General features: G+C 39.8%; 1 protein-coding gene across 2 annotated transcripts in view; it reads right to left on the bottom strand.

Annotated features, from left to right (window-relative positions):
- KDM4C (lysine demethylase 4C) overlaps nucleotides 1–15450 on the bottom strand; it is a 308331-nt gene extending 292881 nt beyond the window's left edge. For both annotated transcript variants that reach the window (XM_082496977.1, XM_082496976.1), the window contains exon 1: nucleotides 15308–15450. The gene's annotated coding sequence lies outside the window, so the exon portion shown is untranslated. The remainder of the gene's footprint in view (nucleotides 1–15307) is intronic.
- Between the last annotated feature and the right edge of the window lie 105 nt (nucleotides 15451–15555).

Below are 15555 nucleotides of genomic sequence, written 5' to 3' on the forward strand. Positions count from 1 at the left end.
GTGGCCCCTTGGCCAAGAGAAATTAACAGCCCTGCAGTCTCTGGTAACGGAACAACTTGTTGCAGGACACATAGATGCCTCACATAGCCCTTGGAATACCCCAGTATTTGTTATCAAAAAGAAATCAGGGAAATGGAGATTGTTGCATGATTTGAGAAAGATTAATGTCGTCATGGCAACAATGGGAGCACTACAACCGGGATTACCTTCGCCTACTATGATACCTATGGGGTGGGCAATTGTTGTAATAGATTTAAAACATTGGGTTTTTTTACCATCCCTCTGGCAGAACAAGACAAAGAAAAATTTGCATTTACTGTTCCGTCTGTGAATAACATGGAGCCTACCAAAAGGTGTCAGTGGAAAGTGTTGCCACAAGGTATGAAAAACTCACCTACAATTTGTCAATGGTCTGTAGCAAAAGCATTGACCATTTTCCTTCACGTCCACTGATTAAATTGGGCACACAAATAACCCTTGGCCAAAAAAAAAAAAAAAAAAATATCTCGGTCATAGAAACCCAGTGGAGGGCCCCACAGTGTTCACAGACAGGCCAGGAAAAACTGGAAAAGGTGCCATTGTCTGGAGAGAAGGAACACAATGGAGACATAAGATCCAACATCAAGAAGGTTCGCCCCAAGTCGTAGAACTACGAGCGATGACCATGGTGTTTCAGAGTTTCCCCGCTCAGTCAACATTGTGACAGATTCAGCTTATGTGGCCAGTCTGGTACAACATTTAGATAAAGCTGTTTTAGGTAATGCAACTAATGAATTACTGTTTGGTGTACTGAAACTGTTATGGATAACAATACAGAGGCGACAGCAGGAATATTATGTGATGCATATTAAAAGTCATACCCAGTTACCAGGATTTATTGTAGAAGGCAATGCACAAGCTAATGCTTTAGTGTCTGCAGTGGCCCTGGGAACTGTGCCCAATGTTAAATAGCAAGCGATAGCATCGCATAGTTTTTATCATCAGGGATATCGTGCTTTAAAACATCAGTTTAATCTTAGTATTACTGAGGCCTGCAATATTATTGCGGCCTGCCCCGATTGTCAAGATGAACACGTACCTGTATATTATGGCACCAATCCATGAGGATTACGCGCTTTACAGCTTTGGCAAACTGATGTCACACATATTACTGAATTCAGCGGTTTGAAGTATATACATGTATCAATCAATACCTTTTCTTCTGCCCTCGTAGCCACTGCTCACACTGGAGAATCAGCTCGAGATGTCTTATGCCATTGGCAGCGTGCATTTTCTGTTTTAGGTGTCCCACAACAGATCAAAACTGATAATGGTCCTGCTTATGTATCGCAAAAGGTAGCTTGTTTTTTACAACTCTGGGGCGTGACACATGTCACAGGCATCCCCCACTCACCCACGGGTCAGAGTATTGTTGAGCGTGCACACAGTACTCTAAAACGCCTTTTACAAAAACAAAAAGGGGGAATGATAGGGGAAACCCCTGAAGCACGATTAACTAAAGCTGTATATGCGTTAAACTTTTTGCAGCTTGCTGATGATACTCCTGCTGCGATGCCACCCCTTCTTTGGCACTTTGGCTCCCTTGTGACTGAGGAACGGGTGGGTCCTGGAGCAAAAGTGCTGCTGTGAGACCTAATAATCGTGGCATCCTTTTTAGTCCCCGGAGTGACATCAGCTAAAGCACTTGCTACATTTAACAAGCTTGGGTGTTGGCTGGCTAAGCAATCTAATGCTACATCTTCAGCTTTAAGTAGTTTACTACTAGATGTAGACTCAGACATGCCACACTGCAGAATCGAGCTGCAATAGATTTTTTGTTGCTGGCTCAAGGTCATGGTTGTCAAGATTTTTATGGGATGTGCTGCATGAACTTATCAGACCATTCTCAATCTATTTATGCACACACACAAGAGTTAATGGAACGAACAAAAAAGTTAAAGCAAGAGGATGGGTTCTTCTCTTTTGATCACCTTTTGCAAAACTAGGGACTCTCGGGATGGCTGGTTTCAATGGTCAAAGCAGGATTAATAATATTGTTGATAGTTGTAGTTGTGCTAATGATGGTGCCATGTCTCATCTCCCTACTGCAAAGGGCCCTGCAGCGGGTGATGGGGGCGGCATTTGTAGCACAAATACAAAAAGGGGGAATTGTGGGAAACCTCGGCTGGTCCGAGGGATCAGAATGCAAGTTTAACATTAACCTTGAGCAGATATCCGTGTACCCTTGAAGAGACTGGGGAGTCCTGAGAAGAGCTAAGTAAAAAGATAAGGGTTGGCAAACATCCTGGCTTTGACCAGAGCATGAACAGCGCATGATGTGAGAGCGTATTGGGCAATACTAGAATGCTAGAATATATGCATAGATAAGCACCTGGGTAAAAGAATATAAAAAAGCACTGCTTGTTAAATAAAGAAATTGGATTGCTGCAACTTGATGTCCAGTGTCGTGTCTGTCCCAACAACGACAAGTAAGATTTCTTTTTTCACACTCCCACCTTCAGAAACATCCTATTCTCCTTCCTACACTACTTTCCATCCCTGTTTGAACTGAAATTAACTAGATTTCTGCAACTCTCCCATTCTGAAAATCAGTGCCACTTTAATTTGGGGGTATTTTTGCATTTAAATTACCAAGTCTATATAGGCAAACATACCTTAACATGTACAACTGGGACAGCTTCCCTCAGCAGTAAACAGCCAGCTTGTATATAATACACGCCTCATTTATTCCCGTCCATTAAATTTCCACATATAATTTTGCTACCATGCCCAGCCCCAGGAAAATGAAAATTGGCTTTATGACCAAAGGTGAAGCCATGCTTTCCTTCATTGCAAAGTGCAATAGACAGTGTTTACTATTTATAATGCTTCACTAACAGTAAAGCCACGCCTGAAATATAATCAAATAGGATATTTGATTTCTCTGTATAAAAATCAGCTTTTTGGCTGTCATGGTTTGGGCTGGACTGGCCACTGAACGAATGACAGATGCTCTCTTTGTTGTCTCTCCCCTTCAGAAAGGGGAGAAAAGGAGAGGTAGAGAGAGAGAGACTCATGAGTTGAAAAGAAACTAAACTACTTTAATGAAATATTATTAATAAAATAATAAAAAGAAATTATAATAACATAATTAAATATATCAATATATACAAAACTGTATGGAGCTCCCAGGATGACGATCAGGTCTCTGTCAGGCACTGGGAAAGAACCAGACTGGATTCAGGGACAGATGGGAGCCAAACTCAGGAACCGTATTCAGGAACACACGGATCAGGATCAAAGGCAGACAAACAGACAGTCTTCCTCAGACTCCAGCCATTGAAGAAAGAGGCTGACCCTTTGGATCAACCTTTTTATCCTAGTTTTGTCTAGGGGCACAAAACATATGCAAGCATAGTGCCTGTATGTGTTCCTACAAACCTGATGCTCTGTCTTCCATAAGTTTCCGAATTAAATTTGTCTATGGTGAAGGGGTGTAAGTCTGAAAGACCCTTATGAAAAGGGGTAAGGTGACAAGAAAAATCCATATCCAAGTGGTTCAGCTATGAGAAAAGCTGCAGGATGATTTTGGCCAGTGTCTGATTTCAACCAACAGGTACACCAAACTAATTATCGCATAAATTAGTATCATAAAAATGCCTCTCAACCAAGACATCTCACCAAAACACACCAGTTTTAATACCTGAGCTGCTTTAAAAACACCAGTGTACCAAACAAACATGTAACTACCAAATGAACTGAATATACCCTAGCACTTAACCACAACAAATAAATTAGTTAATTTAAGGACTGTTAATCAAACTAATAAATAGCGATTAACTCATGCTAACTTCCACTTCCACACATGCCAGCATGCTTGCTTGGCTGCTAGGTTCCTAAAATCCTGTTTGCAAGTAAAGATACTAACTAGATTATTTTTTTAAGTCTGTGGAACTAAGACAAAGCTCAAGCATGTATCTGAATTGTACTGTGATAAACCTGAGTCTATATCACAAGCAGAATTAATAACTTCAACTAATGATGAAGACGTGTATAGCATTGGAAAGGCAGAATTTTTGCCCAGCTTCATTGGAGTGTGAAAAATACAAATCCTTTCTTTCACAGGATCTTTGTTCTGCCTGCTTCCATACATCTTAAGGTCCACGTCCCCATCAAATTACCACACAGACCAGCCAGCTCTGTTACTTTTGGTGGAAATAAACTGTTTGATCCATGCTCCTGTGTTACCCTTCTTCCTCAGTAAAAGACATCTTCTCATGGACTTATTGGGTAAAACAGCTCTTTGCACAATGTTTGGAAGAACACTCCTTGAGCAGATTCTATTATATAACCTCCATAGTTTAGGAGGCAGAAAGATCATAAAGGCTATGCAGTACTTGCTACACCAGAAGTCCAAATACTTATCAGATGATGCTATCCATTTTATGACTTCTTAGTAATTTAACACCTTTATAGCTATGACCTATCAGTTGAGACTTCTTAAATTCATTTCACAATTTTATTATTGCAGGAATATTCATTACAAATGTCAATCTAAAACAGTAAGCACCAGTACTAAATTACATGGTTTAAATTTACCACAAAATACAAGGCTATGCTACAAACCAACCAGAAAACATTGGCCTTCCAATTCAGTTCTATTACATTCTAACACACTATGCTATCATTTCAAGGACTTTGTGGAATTCAAGAGTCCTACATAATTTCTCCCACCAATTCCTACTCCTCCCTCTTTCTCACATGCAAAAATTCAGTTATACCCTACCAAACAAGAGAGCATAAAATATAGTCCAGTATAAGAGAGTTAAGAGGCCTTCAGAGGTTCTTTTGCAGACAAGAACATAACTACTAAGATTCCATTCTAAAGTAAAATCCACACTGCAATCATACTATCACTGTCTTAACTATTCCACTTAGGTGTATACGTAACTACCTATGTTGTGATATTACAGAGCTGTACAAGCTGAGCAATAAAACTTCCAGAGTTTTTGTCTACTACTACACAATGAAAATGTGCAACACTAGTAAATACAAAGTTATAGAAACAAGGGCACTATGTCCATTTAGGCTGCAAATTATAAAATGGAAAGACAATTAATATATGTAGAGGGATTTTTTTACAGTTATTTTAAATCCTTAATATCAACACTGTAAACAGCCATTTTCTGTCCCTCTTGCAAGGCAGTACTGCACGTTGACAAGGTTGTCCATGACTATCTAGGAAAGCAGACGGTAACATGGATAAATGAAAACACATACTCAACTCAAATTCATAATAGTACTTTGCATAACACTGAAAGAAAGAAGTTTTTTGGCTAATCACGGGAAAGCTTTGGTCAAACAAGCTCAGACTATGAGCCTGATCCAATAAACTGTAAAGACTGCCCATAAAGCTTTAATATCTTGGTGACCAACTACTTTGTCTATGTCTTGAAACATGTCTGATTAAACATCACAAAATTTAGATACAACGCAAGCACGTACCTTGTCCAAAATTGCCAGCTAAAGAGCCAATAACTGAGTTAAAGAATCTGATCCTCTTTTTAAGGAGTTTATAGTCATTTTGAGGCCCTGTCAAAAGACCTTCAAATCATCAGGCAAGAGTACATTAATGGTTAATTTGTCTTAATACAATAGAAGTGGAAACATGAGGCCAGCAAAGTTTAATCATCCACATCTATGTCAGTATGTGGCCTGAGAATCCTAATGAACCTAATTCAAAATGTCAAAGTACAACACTAGAAAAGCTCATATACTCACAGCAAGACAAAATCTCATTAACGCTACCAGCATTCACATAATCCAAGCTGCAAACGCATTTCACTAGTTATGATGACAGGGGGAAGTGCTTTCTAAACATCTAAATTCTGTAGCATTTAAACTGCATAGCTTGTACAAACATAAAAAAATTTGATAAGCATATTAACTACAAGAACAAAAAGGTGGTAAGAAAATACAAACTTCTCAGGGGCTGCCAAAGCAAAAGAAAAGAAAAGAAAACAACACAGAAAAGAGAGGAAGAAAGAAAAGAATAACTTTCTGCATGCTTTGACATTAGTAACTAAGGCCAGATATGGGAAGACTTAACTACCTACATCTACAGAGCAGAAGTACACCATATTACATGCTTGATTACACACTTTATTCTGCACGATTGTTTGATAAGTGCAGAATCTACAAGATTGTTTCTCCTATATCCTAAGAAAAGGAAAGGGCCTCTATACCCCACTGCAGTCAGAGTTATCTGTTAAACACCATTCTTCCATGTAGAATCCTCCATACGCTCACAAGAACACAGAATACGTTATCCCCAGAATTGGAAAATATCTTCCAAGTTTCATTTGTTCGATACCTAATATAGAAATCCAAACTAGCAATTGTGTTTAATCAAATTACAAGCAAGATACCGATTCACACAACTAGAATATATTCTCTTAAAACTGAATGAAACATACCAGAAAAGCAGCACGTATTAATTTGCAGTTGGTTAAAATGCACAAAAACCTTCAGTCTTTAGTACATGAAACCAACTTTTAGTATTCTCTCTCCGCATTAATACTAAGCTGCCTGATCTCCTCTGAATGCAGGCTTATTATCCACTTCTTGCTTCTAGTGTAAAATGAACTAACCAGTGCTTTGAGTTCCACCCCTCACCAGCAGGGAACCAAAACTTTCTGGTTTCAATCTACACAAGACTTGATACTTCTTCCAAAGATGCTTTGTTGGAGGCATCTCAACTGCCAAATGGTGTCCACTTTGGCCCCTCCACTGAAAGCACTGCTGAACAAGAAAGGATTAAAAACACTGTCTGCTATACTCTGCTCTGCTATAAAGAAAAAGATTAGCTAACAAGGAAAAGCTCTACATAACTTTAGGCTATTTGCATTACACCTGTGTCATAAAATGTGTTCATATTTTGCAAAATCAGATTATTTTATTATTTCTGTGTGTTCAATATACAAAACATCAATGTCCACAACCTTTACTCAGCAACTTAAATTAAACAAATTACACAAAGAAAGCTCCAGTAAACAACAAAAAGAGGGAAGATAGGAAGAAAAAAGAACAAATATTTGAAGGTCATCACTTCTCACAGATAAATTAGTTAAAACACAAGTTTTTTCCCTTTCTTTTTTCTTGCAAATTTTTACCCTCACTAGTTATGGGACAAGAAACATTTGAGGAAGAACTAATTCATTCTGATAAAATGTATTCAAATAACTAGCAACAAGAAAAAAAATTTATCCCGAGAAAGGCATGCACAGAAAGCCACAGCACGTTGTGAGGCTGATCTCAAAGAAAACATAAAATAATTTATTTGAAAACAGTTGTCAGATGGAAAAGTTTTCAAATAAAAAGACAAAAAAAAAAAAAAACCAAGACACAGCATTCACATTATAAAGTACTAGCTACCATTTTTTAGGAATTATTCAATAAAAACACTTCATTGACAAAACTTTAGAAAAACTACAATTTTTTTCACTAACCTACTTGCAGAGTCTGTTTTGAAAAAAAAAAAAAGTAGTAAGAATTGGAAAGGAAACAAGCAGTAGAAAATCAGATCTTAATCTATAATAGTCTAAGCAGCAACTTTACAAAATAAGTAAAAACTCCATAAGCTCATCCAGTAATTTATTTTTATCACAGATATGGGCAGATTCACTTCTGCATTTTCCTCCACCAATTTTAAAAAGTTTTTTAGCATAATCTATAAGTAAGTACCATCCAACCAGTATATTGTTTTGTAAAGCAAATTCAAAGAGGTAAGACTCTGCAGCAGTGCACGGTCCTTGCCTAGCTACAGGAATGATATTCAGGTAATTGGAAACATAAAAGTATAGTTTGCACGTCCAACTATTACTGAGCACACAAATAGTTGATATTTCTTTTTGCATAGCTATGTTTTAATTGTTCCTTTAATAACAGTAAGTGTCCATGCAAATTATGTCTGCCTAGTTTATGTACCTGGCATAGAAAAAGAAAAAAGATCCTATTTATCACAAATTCCAAATCCGTTACTTGTTATTTGATCATGTTAACTGTTAAAATAAACATACAGGTCACAAGGTTTTGCATTTGTGATATGAGTCATTTATAAGCCAAACCTGATGGTTAGGCATGCATTCATCAAACATCCAGCAGTCATCAGGAAGAACTGAGTTTAAAAATGTTAGGATTATTAAGCTATTTAATCAATTATAAAAGCTTAAGAAACCAGGAATCTGGAGAGGTAACCATATTCTGAAGCTCCTAAAACTATCCCAATTCTATTATAAAGCTCGAAGTAGTTTGACAAACTTAATTTCTAGTTTGCATTTCTGTATCTTGGTACAACCCTTACAGCAATTACTTCCAAAAATGAACTATTTTGAATCCATAAATATTGAACTGAAAAGTGACCTGAATTCATCCTGTAGGCATTCCTCTCTCACACTAGACTCACAGTGTGCAAAAATGTCTTGGAATAATTGAAGAAGGAAAAAAAAAAAAAAGACAGTATATTTCTCATTTTTATTTCCAACCCACGTTTCAAGAGGTTTTCCTTTCTTTTTAATGAAAACACAGGTATGAAATCCTTAGTACAAGCTGGGAGCAGCATGTAACAGCCTACAGCAATAGCAAGTCAGACCTACCTAGTTTTTCACAGTTGCCAACAGTAGAGATCTAGCAAAAAAATGTAGGGGTAGCTTATAATTATACTTTTCCAGAATATCACCTCAGTCCTCAGAAATGCAAAGATCAAGGAATCCTTAGACAAAGAGGATATGCATGCAGGACAATCAGGTGATCAGGCCCAGTCAGCATGGGCTCATGAAAGGCAGGTCCTGCTCAACTAACCTCATCTCATTCTATGATAACGTGACCTGCTTAGTGGATGAGGGAAAGGGTGTCAAAGGCTTTACTAAAATCCAGGTAAATAACATCCATAACCTTTCCCACAGCATTCTCCTGGAGAAACTGGCTGTTCGTGGCTTGGATGGGTGTACCCTTTGCTCGGTAAAAAACTGGTTGGATGGCCAGGCTCAAAGAGTTGTGGTGAACAGAGTTAAATCCAGTTGGTGGCCAGTCTCCTGTGGTGGTCCTCAGGGCTCAGTATTGGGGACGGTTCTCTTTAGTACCTTTGTCAATGACCTGGACGAGGGGACCAAGTGCACCCTCAGTAAGTTTGCAGGCAACACCAAGTTGGGTGGGAGCATTGATCTGCTTGAGGGTAGGAAGACTCTACAGAGGGACCTGGACAGGCTGTACCGATGGGCCAAGGCCAATGGTACGAGGTTCAACAAGGCCCAGTACCAGGTCCTGCAATTGGCTCACGACAACCCCATACAACACTACAGGCTTGGGGAAGAGTGGCTGGAAAGCTGCCCAGCAGAAAAGGCGCTGGGGATGCTGGTCAACTGCTGACTGAATAGGAGTCAGCAGTGTGCTCAGGTGGCCAAGAAGGCCAATAGCATCCTGGTTTGTATCAGAAATAGTGTGGTGAGCAGGACTTGGGAAGTGATCGTAACCCTGTACTTGACACTGCTGAGGCCCCACCTTGAGTACTGCATTCTGTTTTGGACCTCTTGCTACAAGACAGACATTGAGGTGATTGAGCATGTCCAGAGAAGAACAACAAAGATGGTGAAGAGTCTAGAGCACAAGTCTTACAAGGAGCAGCTGAGGGAACAAGGGTTGATTAGCCTGGACAAAATGAGGCTGAGGGGATACCTTATTGCTCTCTACAACTACCTGAAAGGAGGTTGTAGAGAGGTGGGAGTCAGTCTCTTCTCCCAGGTAACAAGGGACAGGACAAGAGGAAGCTGCTTCAAGTTGCGCCAGGAGAACTTCAGATTGGATATTAGGAAAAACGTCTTCACAGAAATGGTTATCAAACATTGGAACAGGCTGCCCAGAGAAATGGTTGAATCACCATCCCTGGAGGTATTTAAAAGATGTGATGCTCAGCATCATGTCTAGAAGTGGACTTGGCAGCGTTAGGTTAATAGTTAGACTTTATGATCTTCCAACCTAGACGATTCTATGATTCTATATTATTGCATTTTGTGGATTTTGTAGGCCTTTAATATCCAAAACATTTCACAACGAAGCATTCTACATCTAACAATATGCTAAGTGATATATCTCCTTCTGTATGTTTTGAATATTTCACATTTTAGTTTCATCTGACATCTCATGTGCACGCTGGGAACAGTTGTCTGTTCATATTTACCTTCAGACCACACATGACTTACAGATCTCTATTGCGGCGTCCCGCAGTCATCTCTTTTCTAAGCTGAAGACTCCTAGTGTCCTCACAGAAAATCCCTTCCATAGTTCTGATCATCATTGCATCCTATTTCTGGATCTTTACCAGTTCCAACAAATTACTTGTAGTCAGGGGAAAAGGGTGCCAAAGCTGTAATCACTATTGAAGATGCAAGTAAACCATGAATTCACACAATGGTCTAACAACATTCTCAAATTTGGCTTTAGACCATGGAGACCAGAAAGCAGTTTGGCCTAGATCTCAGTTTTTAAAACGCTAACTTATAACACCAAGAAGTTCAGAAAAATACACATTGCTAATGCAGCCTATAGTATTTCTATGGATACAAACAACAGATGGTGGATGTGAACTGCTTCCTGATTAAGCACTTTCAAACAGTTTTGCCAGGTCTGTCATTCCTGCCAATACCTATTTCTCAAAAAACCCTCCCGAACTATATGGCATGTTATTAACTGCCTTTACAGATGTCCTCCCAAGAGATACACTTACACCCTGGATTTCACAACTCCTTAACATCAAAACACACATATTCTATATGCTATAGTAACCATAATAGTATTTTTCACAAGCTACCACTACATGGCAAATCTTTCAATCAGATCCAGAAAAAGGACAGGACAAAAAACCTGTAAATGAGACTCTATATCCTGAGAGACAGAAAGATACACTTTTCCCCCTTAACACTGCTTATGGCACACCTGAAACTATATTTCTGCACCTGTGGTAAGGTCTAGCTACTATTAACCTTCACAGTGAGCCTTTACCCTCTCATAAAAGATTTGGTAATTTAAAGATGTCATGCAGTTCACCTGCACTTACACCTTGTTCTATATTACCACAGACGCAATACCTAGTGGCCAGGGAAGAGTCATGCATGTCTTGTCTTTCTGCTGCTATGACTGAAAGTATGCACACTAAAGTGAACCACATGATCAAAAGCACGTGCACAGTGTTGTCATACCGCACTTCTGTGGTCTGCTACAATGCTTACAGCAGGGGAGAAAGTATCATTTGCTCAGCTTGCGTAACCAAAAGCCTCCTCACTCCAAACTGATCACAGGCCACTGAAATGGCATATCATTTAATATCAGAGTGACACCACTTAAAATGAACTCACAGACTGGTATCTGGGACCATATGGCTCTAATCTATAATACTGTAAGAGACAAAAGGAGCAAGAAGAAAGAATCAACATTGTGCCTCTGCTGAACTTGCAGCTCTAGCATGTCGTATCACTTTGCAATGCAAAAAGTCTGATGAAAAGTAAACTATACAGCTAACATTTTTATCTCGATAAATCCAAAAGTCATTTCCACAGAGACAAAAGAACATTATGAGCTTAGAAGTTTCACCAACTCAAACATAAGCCATATCTGCAACCCTGAAGGTGACAAATCAGTTAAGAAAAAGTTTCTCCCCTATTATTATCTAATATTATTCCAAATTTTAGATATTTTTACTGACCTCAGTTTTTAAATATTTGTCATAATTTATTTAAATCAAATACTCCAAATACTTCCATCTAAAATCAGACTCAAGCATGATGAGTTTGATTCCTAAAACTTAGGGAGTTTCTTAAACACTTTGATTTCTATGCCTATATTCATAGCTCAACTTACAGACTTCTACACTTTTCCCCAATTTTAATTTTAGTTTTAGATCAAAATTGCCCTCTTTTTCTCAAAACAGTTTATGACTGTAAACAATTTATCCACCTCCAAAGCCATAGATTCATTTACAACTCTAGCAACTTATAAATTATGTTTTATGCAAAGAAATAAACTGGGAAAATGAAACAAACCCGGCCCAACAAAGTAATTTTTATCATACAGCGTCTATTATGAACACGAGCAGTTATCTAGGCCTTCTTAGAGAAAGATCACCCCCTAATAACTAGCATTTTAATTTTATTAGACAAACCCATCAGGAAACCATCAGTCTACTGAGCTAAATCACAACAGCCTCAATGAGTGATTCTGTATTTTGCAGGCAAAAATGTCACAAGGGAACTGGAACATATTTTGTTTGTGAAACTCCCCTATAATATCTGCAACAGTCAATGAAGTATCCTGTCATGTCTGAGAATCACAAAGTGAAACTGATTAGACACTGAAATATTTTCAATATTCATCCTCACAAGAACATGTTTTGAATTTTTACTCTTGTAATTTTAACATCTTAAATTAAAAATGCTGACAATTTTTCTAATCTGTTGTTAATCATAGGACAGTATACCCTAAAAACCGAGGACAAAGTATACTGTCCCGCAAATGATAGATGTAAACAGAATTAAGGATAAAAACGACTGCTTGCATAAGTCAGTAGTAGGACTACTCACATGGACAAAGTTAACTTACCCACTATGTATAACAACACAATTTTAAACAGGCGAAATAAATTTGGAGCAAAATGCAAACCTACAACAGAATGAATTGTGATATACAATGCCACATAAGAAAACTGAAATGCACCCTAACTCTTTATATACCTAAACTACAGTAAGAGTTTAAAATGCACTCTGGACTTCAGATCAGCAAGTTGTTATGAACACCTTCATTATGTCACTTATTACTCAACAATTACTGTCTTCCAAGTACAAAATACTGCATTTCTTGAAAATACCTTAGAGTCAGTCTATGAATCTAAATTAAAATCAACAAAAGAACTCAACACATCACTTGTTCGAGATACAAAATATTAAGCTATCAAGGGACCATGGAGATTTTTTACTAGGTAACTATTAAAATCTTAACATTCCAGTACATCATCTTTAGAACCATTCATGTGATCGTTCAGAGAACCTGAAAATACCTTGTATTAGCAGAATTACAGTAAAACACGCTATCTTTGAAGCTCTATGTATACTAAAAATGTGTTTCAAGACATATTAAGGGAGAGTTATTTATATTGGTGTGTAGTAGCATAAAAATAACACCTCCATAAAACAGATTTGACCAAAACTGACACCACCATATACCCCATTCACATTCTGTTCAGCATCATCTGATGAAACATATCCCAGCAAAAGACACCTACAGAAAAAACTGAACATTTCAAAGTGGATTAACTGCAGAACTAGGTAGACCAATCAAGAGCTGTTTAAACTGAGAAAGTCCTAAACCTACTCAAATATTTTTTAATAAAGTTAGGTATAAAATCACCATTTTTTTTTAAATAATTACAGTGCTTGTTCCTGATAGCTTAGAAAGAGTCTAATAATTAGCACTTGACAGCATAATTTTCTGATTTGAATGCATTACTGTCATAACTGTGCATTTAGATCTGGTGCAGAACTGTTTACCCGATTTGTTTAGAAATCAGGCCAATAGATACAAAATTCTGTTCTCAATACTCATCAATAGTTAAGGATTAAAAATTACAAGACATCAATTTTTTTATACATCATACTTACTGTTAAAACAAACAAAAAAAGAAAACAAATCAGATTTTTTTTTTAAACACTCATATACATATCATTTCCCTCATATACATTGGCTCTAACTCTGACCCAACAGCTATTTAATCATGTCTGCTTATTCAGATGAGACACACTGTTTCCTAGGTCAGTCCCTAGAAAGGAAATTCCTCTTATACCCATCTGTATCTGCACCTAGCTAAAAGAAAACCATTAGTTGCCACCAATCAATAAAATCAGCACCACTCCAAATCAACGTTGAGAATATGATAAGCATGACTGGCAGTGGGTCAATTTACCCTCCTTTCAAGTACTGAAAAGCAAATCATGCTTGTGTTTGGAAGGCACTTTCGTGAAGCAATACCATCCGCTAGTTATCACAGTTCAAGGAAAAATAAGGGTAGAGCCCAAGACAAATTTTATACCACAGTCATTTTCACACTCTCGGCTCATTAAGAATGTGAACAACAAAAAAAATCCACAACACTGTAGGGTGACAAAAAATAGCCTGTCTTAGGCTGCCAGTATATTTCTTTCTTGTGGAAAGTGTTTCAGCTTAAAAAACTATTGGTTTAGTAGTCACCAGGTGACTTCTGTTGCTGCTGTTGCTAATGTCTCAGAAAACTGAGTGCAAAGACTCATAAATCTGCAGTTTAATAATATAAAAAGTAAGTGCTGTTTACACTCTGATCTAGTATAAATCTTTAGAAAACACACGGACACCTAGTATTTTTTTCTAACACAATTAACCTAGCAGAAAAAACATTTTACATACACTTCTCATTTCAGACTGCCAGTTATAATCAACTGCAGGAGAGAGAAGGCTCATTAACAGAAGGCTATTAACACGGCATCAAGCCCTGATCCCGTAGCGGGCTCTGAAAGCGTGGAGCACTGTAACCACCGGCGGGCAGATGTGGAATCGGCGCTTAACGCAGTACTTTAAACAGAAGACAGCTTTACAGCCTTTTCCTGACACTTACAAACTTCCAGGAGAGCCGTAAGGACATGCAGAAAGGAGCGAGCCGCATCCCTGCGGCTGCGCCTCCTAAGAAAAAGGCTGTTTGGGAAGTCCACGGGATTCCACCAAGGCCCAGAAAGACGCGGAGAGAGGCGAAGCTGTGTCCCGCTCTGCCCATCCGCTCACTCCCAGCACCAGGGGAAACCGCCGGCTCTCTCCGGGAGAGCTTCCACCGACTGCCCTGACCCACAACCGCCGGCCACAAACGGGAACACGAGACGTGTTTTTCCGACACCTGCCGGTTTCGTTTCCCTCCCGCCGGTCCCAGCCGCCACTCGCAACGCAGAGCCCCCGCACCGCTTCCCCCCACAGGCCCCTTACGGCCTGTCCCGGCGCTGTCAGCCCGGCCAGCCGCTGCCCCACCGCCGGCACCCGCCGCGGCTCCACGCTCCCAGCCCGGGCCGGCCCGACCCCGTTTCCCCCGGCTCTGCCCCGCCTCATCGCCCTTTCCCTCTCGTCCGCCCCGCCCTTACCATACCCTCCCGCTCGCCCCCGGCCCACCCACACCCCGCACCCTCTCTCCGAGCCGGCAGGCCGCCCTCCCCACGCCGCCACCGCCTCCTCCTCCTGCCCACCGCCCAGCCCGGAGCTCGCCCCGCACCTGTCCGTGAGAGGCTTAAGCGAGCAGCAGCCAAAGGAAAGCGAGGATGAGGGGGAACGAGCGGCAGTGCAGCTTCGCTTCGCTTCCCCCCCTCGGGGGTTTTCCTCCCCGTGCCCGTGGGACGCCCCGTTCCCTGCGCGGATGACAGCTGCCGGCTGCGCATGCGCACATCCCTCCGCGCACGCACGGGGAAGAGCGGAGGCCCCGGCGGGTGAGGGGGAGAGAGAGAGAACACGTGACGGAGGAGG

The sequence above is a fragment of the Vanellus vanellus genome (assembly GCF_965231255.1).
Source record: "Vanellus vanellus genome assembly, chromosome: Z".
Lineage (NCBI taxonomy): Eukaryota > Metazoa > Chordata > Aves > Charadriiformes > Charadriidae > Vanellus > Vanellus vanellus.